The 11974-nt window shown below is 36.9% G+C and overlaps 1 pseudogene; it reads right to left on the bottom strand.

Moving 5' to 3' along the window:
• Positions 1–3844: 3844 nt before the first annotated feature.
• LOC102270621 (olfactory receptor 5H2-like) lies at positions 3845–4778 on the bottom strand (annotated as a pseudogene).
• Positions 4779–11974: the final 7196 nt, after the last annotated feature.

The raw sequence follows: 11974 nt of genomic DNA, 5'->3' as shown, positions 1-11974 counted from the left end.
TCAAATAGGAGATGGCAAGAGTTAACATCAACATCTTAGGAATCAGTGAAGTAAAATGGAAGAGACTGGGCAAATTTAATTAAGATCACCATTATATTTACTACTGCGGGCAAAAAACCCTTAGAAGAAAGGGAGTAGCCCTCATAGTCAACAAAAGAGTCTGAAATGCAGTACTTGGGCAGTCAATCCCAAAGAAGAAATGTCAAAGAATGTTCAAATTATCATACAATTGCATTCATTTCACATGTTAGCAAGGTTATGCTCAAAACCCTTCAAGCTATGTGTGAATCCATCAGCAGTATGTGAAGTGAGAACTTCCAGATATACAAGCTGGGTTTAGAAAAGCAGAGGAACCAGAGGTCAAATTGCCAACATTTGTTGGATCATAGAGAAAGCAAGGGAATTCCAGAAGAACTTCTGTTTCATTGAATAAAGCCTTTGACTGTGTGGGTCGCAACAAACTGTGGAAAATTCTGAAAGAGATGGGAAACATCAGACCATTTTACATGTCTCCTAAGAAACCTATATGCATATCAAGAAGTGGCAGTTAGGACTGGATGTGAAACAATGGACTGGTTCCTAATGGAAAAGGAGTATGTCAAAGCTGTATACTGTCACCCTGCTTATTTAATTTATATGCGGAGTACATCATGCAACATGCTGGGCTGGATGACTCACAAGCTGGAATCAAGACTGCCAGGAGAAATATCAGCAACCTCAGATATGCAGATGATACCACTCTAATGGCAGAAAGTGCAAAGAGGAACTAAAGAGCCTCCTGATGAGGGTGAAAGAGGTGATAGAGGAGGCTTGAAACTCAAGATTAGTAAAACTGAGATCATGGCATCCCATCCCATCCCATCATGGACAATAGAAGGGAAAAAAGTGGAAGCAGTGACAGATTCTCTTTTCTTGGGCTCCAGAATCACTGAGAATGTTTACTGCAGCCATGAAATTAAAAGATGCTTACTCTTTGGAAGGAAAGCCATGACAAACCTAGGCAACTTATTAAAAAACAAAGATATCCGTTTGCCAACAAGAGTCCATATAGTCAAAGCTATGGCTTTTCCAGTAGTTATGTACAGATGTGAGAGTTGAACCATAAAGAAGGCTGAGTGCTGAAGAACTGATGCTTTCATATTGTGGTGCTGGAGAAGATTTGAGAGTCCCTGGTACAGCAAGGAAATCAAACCAGTTAATCCTAAAGAAGATCAATTCTGAATATTCATTGGAAGGACTGATGCTGAAACTGAAGCTCCAGTATTTTGTCCACCTGATACAAAGAGCTGACTCATTCAAATAAACTCTGATGCTGGGAAAAATTGAAGGCAATCTTTCCTTTCCTGCTGGAGAAGGGGGTGGCAGAAGATGAGATGGTTGGTTTGCATCACTGACTCAGCGGACATGAATTTGAGCAAACTCCAGGAAATAGAGGACAGAGCTGGTGTGCTGCATTCCATGGAGTCACAAAGAATTGAATATGACTTCGCAATCGAACAACAACACAACAGCAGTTCACAACTCAGACTGAGAAATATGGTTCTAGATTTAGTAGAGTTTGTTTTTACTTGTGATTGTGTTGATTTTTTGACCATTGTAAAGGATAATGTTGTCAGCAACTTCTCAATATCACAAGGTGTTGTAAAATTAGGAGAAAAAAAAATTTATCTATGTACATAAGGGAGAGGAGCTGTAAATTCTCTTAAATCTCAAGATTAAATAATTGATATATCTTCATAATAAAGAGTATTTCTGTTGTATTATTAGTGTTTCCAAGTAGCATTTTCATCTGATATCATCAGTGTTTCAGATAACTGGATAAATGTAGCCTAATAGCTTCTACATCTCACTAACATTAAATAAAACATATGTCATTTCATAGTTTCTTTTTTTAAAGATATCTGGACAATACTTCTAAAATGTGAGCTTTGTAAGGGTTTATATTTTACGTCTTTTCCAATATTCCACTGCAATGATATGGAAATCATATGGAAATTTATAGAATCCATATTATATGGAAATAATCCATATTATTATGGATTATTATATATAATCCATATCATATAAATGGTATATATAAATCCATATCATATAAATCCATATAAATCCAATCATATGGAAATGATATGGAAATTTATATGATATACAAAATGGAAAAAAAAATACTTTAACAGAAATAAAAATAGGAACACATCAGTGAAGAGATTTTAATGAATTTTGGAAGGCATCAATTAGTATGGGTTTTTCTGAAACATACATCAGAGCACTAGAATCTATAGATTAGACATATTCAAGAGAAGGCTCCATAGAAGTCTGACATCTGACAGGCCTCCAGTGCCTATTTCATACCTACTCAACCTAAAGAAGAACTTGGCAGGTGATACATTGTGCTCAACCTTTTCATTCAAACAAAAGGCCAGTTATAGGATCAAACTTTTGTGGTTATCAAAGAAATATACACCAGTTGCCTATATTAGAAATATAGGCTTTGAGTCATAACAGTTTGTGAACAAACAGAAATTTAGATAACTTACAGAAAAAAAATAATCAGAGCAATGGGAATATTATACAGCAACAAAAAATAACAATCCAGGGCAATATGCAATAACACGGATCCTATAGTGAAAAATAATAAAAATATCTGGACTGTGATTTATTAACTCCATTTCTGAGGCTTGGGGATATCCCTTAGGGAACAAAAACAAGATAAATGACTTGATCTAATCTTGTGACCTTCACTTTTAGATATATGTAATAATGATATTTTTACTTATACTGTTTAATTGTTAATACAAACATCTACCTAAAGAGTTTCTCCTAATATATAACAGGAGATAATCCTCCTGCTAAGTAGAGCAAGATTAATCACTTTAGGTATATGATACTTGCAATTGCCATGAAAGAAACCTAAGCCTGGTGTGCTGCAGTCCATGGGGTCGCAAAGAGTTGGATACGACTGATCGACTGAACAACAACAGGAAGGTGATCTGACATTCAGTAGCCATTGTAGGCCTAGTAATCTCCATGGGCTCAACACAAGATTGATAATAAGCCTTGCAATTTTACTTCATTTAAAGTATTCATTTCAATTCTCTCTCAATTATTTATAGACACAAATTTCTGCAATTGTCCTCCATTCACTCAAAACAATCCTAACTTTACTATAGAATTAAATGTAATGTAAGTCTCTAGACTACACAGAGTTTTTGCTATCAAAGACATTATATTCCATTTTCTTCAGTGATTATACTATTGTATTGCTTAATGCATTTATGAAGCCACACTGAGAATATATATGTGAACTATGATAATTTCTCTCTTTAATTATTCTAATATTACATGAACACTTGATTAAAATTTCTTTATTCTTGGTTTTGAGTTACATATCCACATATTTTAAGATGTTTACTAGAAATCCCACCTTGCTGCTTGCTGCTGCTGCTAAGTTGCTTCAGTCGTGTCCGACTCTGTGCAACCCCATAGACAGCAGCCCATCAGGCTTCCCCGTCCCTGATATTCTCCAGGCAAGAACACTGGAGTGGGTTGCCATTTCCTTCTCCAATGCATGAAAGTGAAAGGTGAAAGTGAAGTCACTCAGTCATGTCCGACTCTTCGCGACCCCATGGACTGCAGCCTACCAGGCTTCTCCGTCCATGGGATTTTCCAGGCAAGAGTACTGGAGTGGGGTGCCATTGCCTTCTCCAGAAATCCCACCTTAGTGAGTCATTAAAATTCTAGGATAGTTATAAGAGGAACAAACTTATACACAAAACTACAAATAGCAACATCAGATCTCCACAACTATATGACTATTTTAGCAAGAGGATGGATATTAATATGAGTTTTAAGCATTTCTGTTGAACATTTTTGCCAGTGAACTTATGACTTTCTTATTTCTGAGGCTGTAGATAATTGGATGTAAGAAAGGAATGATGACAGTGTAAAATAGGCAGTCTATCATACCTTGATCATTTTCTTGTAAAGATCCATGGAGCACATAACATGAAGAGAAGAGGCCCATAGTATAAAGAGACAGATAGGAGGTGGCTCCACAGGTGGAGAAGGCCTTCCTTATGCCTTGTAAAGACTTCTTTTTCAAAACTGTACAGAGAACTAGAGCATAAGAGATAAGAACAATGGAAATGGTGAATGGCTGTATTGACCCAGCAAAAATGAATACTATCGGAATGTTAATGGAAGGGTCAGTACAAGAAATCTTAAACAGTGGTATAATGTCACAGTAAAAGTGATGTACTGTGTTGGAATTGTAGAAGGTTAATCTGAGTGAAAAAAAAAAACATTATGAAGTATGGCATGAAGGAGGCCACCAAAATATGACAAAACTAACAGCCAAATGCATAGTCTGTTGGTCATGATTATTGGATAAATTAGTGGTTTGCATATGGCCACATAACGATCATATGCCATAGTTGCCAACAGAAAACATTCCGTAGTTACACAGATTACAAAGGAAAAAAACTGTATCTTACGTTCAGGAAGAGAGATCATTTTGTTCATGCAAAGAAGTTGAGCAGCATCTTGGGGGTCACTGTGGAGGATAACCAAGTATCCACAAATGCCAGGTTCCCTAGGAATAAGTACATGGAGATGTAAAGTTTAGGGTCATTGTAAATGAGAGCAATTAGACCAAGGTTTCCCACGATGGTGATGAGGTATATTATCAACAACAACAGAAACAGGGGCACTTGCCACTCTGGTTGATGTGTAAGTCCTGTGACAATGAACTCTGTTAGCTCTGTTGCATCTTTTGTTTCCATATCATTAATAGATTGCATCTGAAATAAAATGCAGTAAATGGAGAAAACATTTCTCAAGAATTTTAAAAAGGAAATTTGGTTCAGTTCAGTTCAGTTCAGTTCAGTCGCTCAGTCGTGTCTGACTCTTTGCGACCCCATGAATCGCAGCACACCAGGCCTCCTGTCCATCACCATCTCCCGGAGTTCACTCAAACTCACATCCATCGAGTTGGTGATGCCATCCAGCCATCTCATCCTCTGTCGTCCCCTTTTCCTCCTGCCCCCAATCCCTCCCAGCATCAGAGTCTTTTCTAATGAGTCAACTCTTCGCATGAGGTAGCCAAAGTACTGGAGTTTCAGCTTTAGCATCATTCCTTCCAAAGAACACCCAGGGCTGTTCTCTTTTAGTATGGATCGGTTGCATCTCCTTGCAGTCCAAGGGACTCTCAAGAGTCTTCTCCAACACCACAGTTCAAAAGCATCAATTCTTCGGCGCTCAGCTTTCTTCACAGTCCAACTCTCACATTTATACATGATCACTGGAAAATCCATAGCCTTGACTAGATGGACATTTGTTGGCAAAGTAATGTCTCTGCTTTTCAATATGCTATCTAGGTTGGTTATAACTTTTCTTCCAAGGAGTAAGCATCTTTTAATTTCATGGCTGCAGTCACCATCTGCAGTGATTTTGGAGCCCCCAAAAAATAAAGTCTGACACTGTTTCCACTATTTCCCCATCTATTTGCCATGAAGTGATGGGACCAGATGCAATGATCTTCGTTTTCTGAATGTTGAGCTTTGAATAGAGCCATATACCAAGCCTGAATGCCCTTTATTTTATTTACGCTTACCAAATACTTGAAAAGTATTTGCAGAAATAATTTTATTGGAATAATGTAATTATTTCAGTTCAAAATATGTACAGGTATGAATGGATATAGAATAAGAGAAAGACATTCTGAACATGATCAAATTTATGGGGGATTATTAAACGAGATGGAAGAAACGTGTTTAGGGCATGGATATAGTGTCAAAATTAAGATGTTAAAAGGGCCTGATTATAAAATAAATTGAGTACTAATGAAACTTTATTGAATTTTATTCTTTAAGGAATAGACAAACTGAAAATTTTTAAAACATGGAGAAGCATCCTCAGTTATTTTTAAAGTTAAATAACTGGTTGAATAAAGTAAACTTCAGGGGATGTAGCCTGGTGTCAGAAGTACTAATCTGGAAGTTATGACTATTGACCAGTGATTCTTACAACAGATTACACATTAGAAGTGTCTGGGAGAGGGAGTGGTACAAAATAGATCCTGAGGTATTATTATCAACGTTGATTCTTTAGGTCATGAATGTTATCTAGTCATTTTATTGTTTCCTAGGTGATGAAAATATATGCAGAAATCTTATTCCATGTGTGCTTTGACATTGGGGTGATGAGGAATTCAAACAGATAGTTCAAAGTAAATCAGAATGTAGAACCACTAGCACTTGCAGACATATTAAATATAAAGAGGTGGTTAATAAAAGAGAGAAAATCATAAGAGTCACTTGATTACCAGGTAGAAAGTCATCAAATATTGAGATTTAAAACTCAGATGTGGTGGCAAGTATTTGCAAGGAGCATCCTCTGACCATCCAGGTGATATATACTAAGCATTATTATTCCACAGGAGCATAAGAGAAATAATGACTTGGGAATCGTTAAGGTAGCTAATAATAGAATGGGAAAGACTAGAGATCTCTTCCAGAAAATTAGAGAAACCAAGGGAACATTTCATGCAAAGATGGGCTCAATAAAGGACAGAAATGGTATGGACCTAACAGAAGCAGAAGATATTAAGAAGAGGTGGTAAGAATACACAGAAGAACTGTACAAAAAAGATCTTCATGACCCGGATAATCACGATGGTGTGATCACTCACCCAGAGCCAGACATCCTGGATGAGATGGTTGGATGGCATCACCGACACAATGGACATGGGTTTGAGTGGACTCCAGGAGTTGGTGATGGACAGGGAGGCCTGGCGTGCTGCGGTTCATGGGGTCACAAAGAGTCAGACACAACTAAGCGACTGAACTGAACTGAATAGTAATTATAAGTATTCATATATTTCACAATCATTTGAACCATATTATGTAGCTAGTTATGAACATGTCAAACCAGAAATATATTAATTCACTTATTTGACAAGAAAATTTACTTTATAAATTTCTTTTGTTAATAAATATGCTAACTCTACTTAGAGTCTTTGTTGTCACAGAGAGCTGACATTCTCTAGAAATCCTGATGAATTTAATTGAGAGCATTTATTCCCCTACCAGTTTTACAGAAAAAAATTTAACCCCCAGCCTGGAATATTAATACAGGCAATGTAAATAAACAATGGTAACAGCTCCACTTGCTAAATGTATATTTGTTTGAATGTGCTTCCTTCTATAAAATTTTAAACAATTCAACAAACAAAAAATTTCAATTTAATGCATGGGTACTTAAGTCATAAATTTGAAAGAGCACTTAGGAAACACTTTCTGCATACAGTTTTATATACATATATACATATACATGCACACACACACACATACCTACAATCTTTGTGTGTATATATATGTATACAATCAATTTCATAAATATGTATGAAATTATATTTCAATGAAATTAATTTCCAAAGAAATTGCTGTCAGAATTGGGTTAAAGGAGAGAGAGTTTACTATTTCAGTGATTTAACTTAAAAATCAATCAGAGAATATAGTTAAGTTAATGGAATATATATTTTGAGCAAAATTATCAGAAGGATTTCTTACAGAGAAAGCATTATGATTCTGTAAACTCACATTTATTTGTTTAATGTTCTAGTTCACCAAAACATATCCTATGGAATCATTATAATTACTCTAATCATATAATTATGTACCATTAAAGAGTTCAGTATAGTCGTAGATCTATTTTGCTCATCTAGATTTTACTTATAATAATAAAATAGATTATTCAGTGTTTGTTTTCCATTTTCAACTGTCTATACTGGCATTTTGTAAACCAAATCAAATTAGTATAAAATTTAACAGTATTTTAACATTAGTTTTAAAAATAGATGTTATAGAAATCATTCTGTCTATTTAGTTCTTTGGCCCATTTTTTGATTGGGTCATTTATTTTTCTGGAATTGAGGTGTAGGAGTTGCTTGTATATTTTTGAGATTAGTTGTCTGTCAGTTGCTTCATTTGCTACTATTTTCTCCCATTCTGAAGACTGTCTTTTCCCCTTGCTTATAGTCTCCTTTGTTGTGCAGAAGCTTTTAAGTTTAATTAGGTCCCATTTGTTTATTTTTGCTTTTATTTCCAATATTCTGGGAGGTGGGTCATAGAAGTTCCTGCTGTGATGTATGTTGGAGAGTGTTTTGCCTATGTTCTCCTCTAGGAGTTTTATAGTTTCTGGTCTTACGTTGAGATCTTTAATCCATTTTGAGTTTATTTTTGTGTATGGTGTTAGAAAGTGTTCTAGTTTCATTCTTTTACAAGTGGTTGACCAGATTTCCAAGCACCACTTGTTAAAGAGATTGTCTTTAATCCATTGTATATTCCTGCTTCCTTTGTCAAAGATAAGGTGTCCATAGGTACCTGGGTTTATCTCTGGGCTTCCTATTCTGTTCCATTGATCTATATTTCTGTCTTTGTGCCAGTACCATACTGTCTTGATGACTGTGGCTTTGTAATAGAGCCTGAAGTCAGGCAGGTTGATTCCTCCAGTTCCATTCTTCTTTCTGAAGATAGCTTTGGCTATTCGAGGTTTTTTGTATTTCCATACAAATTGTGAAATTATTTGTTCTAGCTCTGTGAAGAATACCGTTGGTAGCTTGATAGGGATTGCATTGAATCTATAAATTGCTTTGGGTAGTATACTCATTTTCATTATACTGATTCTTCCAATCCGTGAACATGGTATATTTCTCCATCTATTAGTGTCCTCTTTGTTTTCTTTCATCAGTGTTTTATAGTTTTCTATATATAGGTCTTTAGTTTCTTTAGATACATATATTCCTAAGTATTTTATTCTTCTCATTGCAATGGTAAATGGAATTGTTTCCTTAATTTCTCTTTCTATTTTCTCATTATTAGTGTATAGGAATGCAAGGGATTTCTGTGTGTTGATTTTATATCCTGCAACTTTACTATATTCATTGATTAGTTCTAGTAATTTTCTGGTGGAGTCTTTAGGGTTTTCTATGTAGAGGATCATGTCATCTGCAAAGAGTGAGAGTTTTACTTCTTCTTTTCCAATTTGGATTCCTTTTATTTCTTTTTCTGCTCTGATTGCTGTGGCCAAGTAGTGGGGTTTTTTATTAACTCACACTGCTATAATCAAATATCATAGATTTTTAGCCTTATAACACAGACATTTATTTTTTACATTCTGAGGTTTGGAAGTCTGAGTCCAAGGGTCCAACAAACACTGTACTGGTGAGAACTTGCTTTCTGGCTGGCAAACAGCTGCCTTCTCATATGGCCTTTCCTAGCTGAGTACACCTGAAGAGAAACCTAGCTCTCTTGTCTCTCTCTTTTCGTGTAAGGGGACTAATCCCATCATGAAAAGCCTTATCTTTATGACCTTAATTAGTCAGTTCAGTCACTCAGTCGTGTCTGACTCTTTACAACCCCATGAATCGCAGCACACCAGGCTTCCCTGTCCAGCACCAAATCCCAGAGCTTGCTCAAACTCATGTCCATCAAGTCAGTGATGCCATCAAACCATGTCATCCTCTGTCATCCTCTTCTCCTGCCTTCAATCTTTCCCAGCATCAGAGTCTTTTCCAAGAAGTCAGTTCTTCGCATCAGGTGGCCAAAGTATTGGAGTTTCAGCTTCAGCATCAGTCCTACCAAAGAATATTCAAGACTGATTTCCTTTAGGATTGACAGGTTGGATCTCTTTGCAGTCCAAGGGACTCTCAAGAGTCTTCTCCAACACCACAGTTCAAAAGCATCTATTCTTCAGCGCTCAGCCTTCTTCACAGTCCAACTCTCACATCCATACATGACTATTGGAAAAACCATAGCCTTGACTAGACGGACCTTTGTTGGTAAAGTTATGTCTCTGCTTTTTAATATGCTGTCTAGGTTTGTCATAGCTTTTCTTCCAGGGAGCAAGCGTCTTTTAATTTCATGGCTGCAGTCACCATCTGCAGTGATTTTGGAGCCCCCCAAAATAAAGTCTCTCACTGTTTCTATTTCCCCATCTATTTGCCATGAATTTATGGGACCAGATGCCATGATCTTAGTTTCCTGAATGTTGAATTTTAAGCCAACTTTTTCACTCTCCTCTTTCACTTTCATCAAGTGGCTCTTTAGTTCTTCACTCTCTGCCATAAGGGTGGTGTCATCTGCATATCCGAGGATATTGATATTTCTCCTGACAATCTTGATTCCAGTATGTGCTTCATCCAGTCTGGCATTCTGCATGGTGTACTCTGCATATAAGTTAAATAAGCAGGGTGACAACATACAGCCTTGATGTACTCCTTTCCCAATTTGGAACTAGTCTGTTGTTCCATGTCCAGTTCTAACTGTTGCTTCTTGACCTGCATGCAGCTTTCTCAGGAGGCAAGTAAGGTGGTCTGGTATTCCCATCTCTTTCAGAATTTTCCACAGTTTGTTGTGATCCATATACAGTCAAAGGCTTCAGCATAGTCAATGAAGCAGAAGGAGATGTTTTTTTCTGGAATTCTCTTGCTTTTCCTATGATCCAACAGATGTTGGTAATTTGATCTCTTATTCTTATGCTTTTTCTAAATCCACTTGAACATCTGGAAGTTCATGGTTCATGTACTATTCAAGCCCAGCTTGGAGAATTTTGAGCATTACTTTCCTAGCGTGTGAGATGAGTGTAGTTGTATGATAGTTTGAACATTTTTTGGCATTGCCCCTCTTTGGAATTGGAATGAAATGTGACATTTTCCAGTCCTGTGGCCAATGCTGAGTTTTCCAAATTTGTGGGCATATTGAGTGCAGCACTTTCACAGCATCATCATTTAGGATTTGAAGTAGCTTAACGAATTCCATCGCCTCCACTAGCTTTATTCATAGTGATGTTTCCTAAAGCCCACTTGATTTCACATTCCAGGATGTTTGCTCTAAATGACTTATCAGACCATCGTGGTTATCTGGGTCATGAAGATCTTTTCTGTATAGTTCTTCTGTGTATTCTTGCCACCTCTTCTTAATATCTTTTGCTTCTGTTAGGTCCATACCATTTCTGTCTTTTATTGAGCCCATCTTTGCATGAAATGTTCCCTCAGTATCTCTAATTTTCTTGAAGAGATCTCTGGTCTTTCCCATTCTGTTGTTTTCCTCTATTTCTTTGCATTGATCACTGAGGAGGCTTTCTTATCTCTCCTTGCTATTCTTTGGAACTCTACAATAAAATGGGTATATCTTTCCTTTTCTCCTTTGCCTTTAACTTCTCTTCTTTTCTCAGCTATTTGTAAGGCCTCTTCAGACAACCATTTTGCCTTTTTGCGTTTCATTTTCCTTGGGAATGATCTTGATCACTGCTTCCTGTACAATGTCATGGACCTTTGTCCATATTTTTTCAGGCACTCTGTCTATCAAATCTAATCCCTGAAATCTGTTTCTCATTCTACTGTATAATCATAAGAGATTTCATTTAGGTCATACCTGATTGGTTTAGTGGTTTTCCCTATTTTCTTCAATTTAAGCCTGAATTTTGAAACAAGGAGTTCATGATCTTATGATTTCATCTAAGACTAATTACCTGCCAAAGAGTCTACTCTAATACCACCATATTAAGGGGTTGGTGCTTCAACATATGAATTTGGGGGAAAACTGACATTCAGTCCCTACAGTAGTTTGCACTTGTGTGCTCATTTTGTCTGACTCTTTGTGACCCTGTGGACTGTTCCACCTGGCTCCTCTGTTCATGGAATCTTCCAGGTAGGAATACTGGAGGGGGTTGCCATTTCCTCCTCTAGGGGATCTCCCTGGCCCAGGGATCAAACCCGCATGTCTTGTGCCTCCTGCATTGGCAGGCAGATTCCTTACCACTGTGCCATTTGGCAGATTTCCAAGATTGAAACCATTTACTTCCTATTCTGCCAGTTATTTATTCCCTATGCCCATTTCAAAATAGGTCCTCAATCTAAACTATTAGCTTTCTGACACAGTGAAGCTTTTCAGACTACACAATAAGAAGTATAGCTAGA

The sequence above is a fragment of the Bos mutus genome, chromosome 1 (genome assembly GCF_027580195.1).
Source record: "Bos mutus isolate GX-2022 chromosome 1, NWIPB_WYAK_1.1, whole genome shotgun sequence".
In the NCBI taxonomy this organism is placed as follows: Eukaryota; Metazoa; Chordata; class Mammalia; order Artiodactyla; family Bovidae; genus Bos; species Bos mutus.
This window is presented reverse-complemented; position numbering and strand designations above follow the sequence as displayed.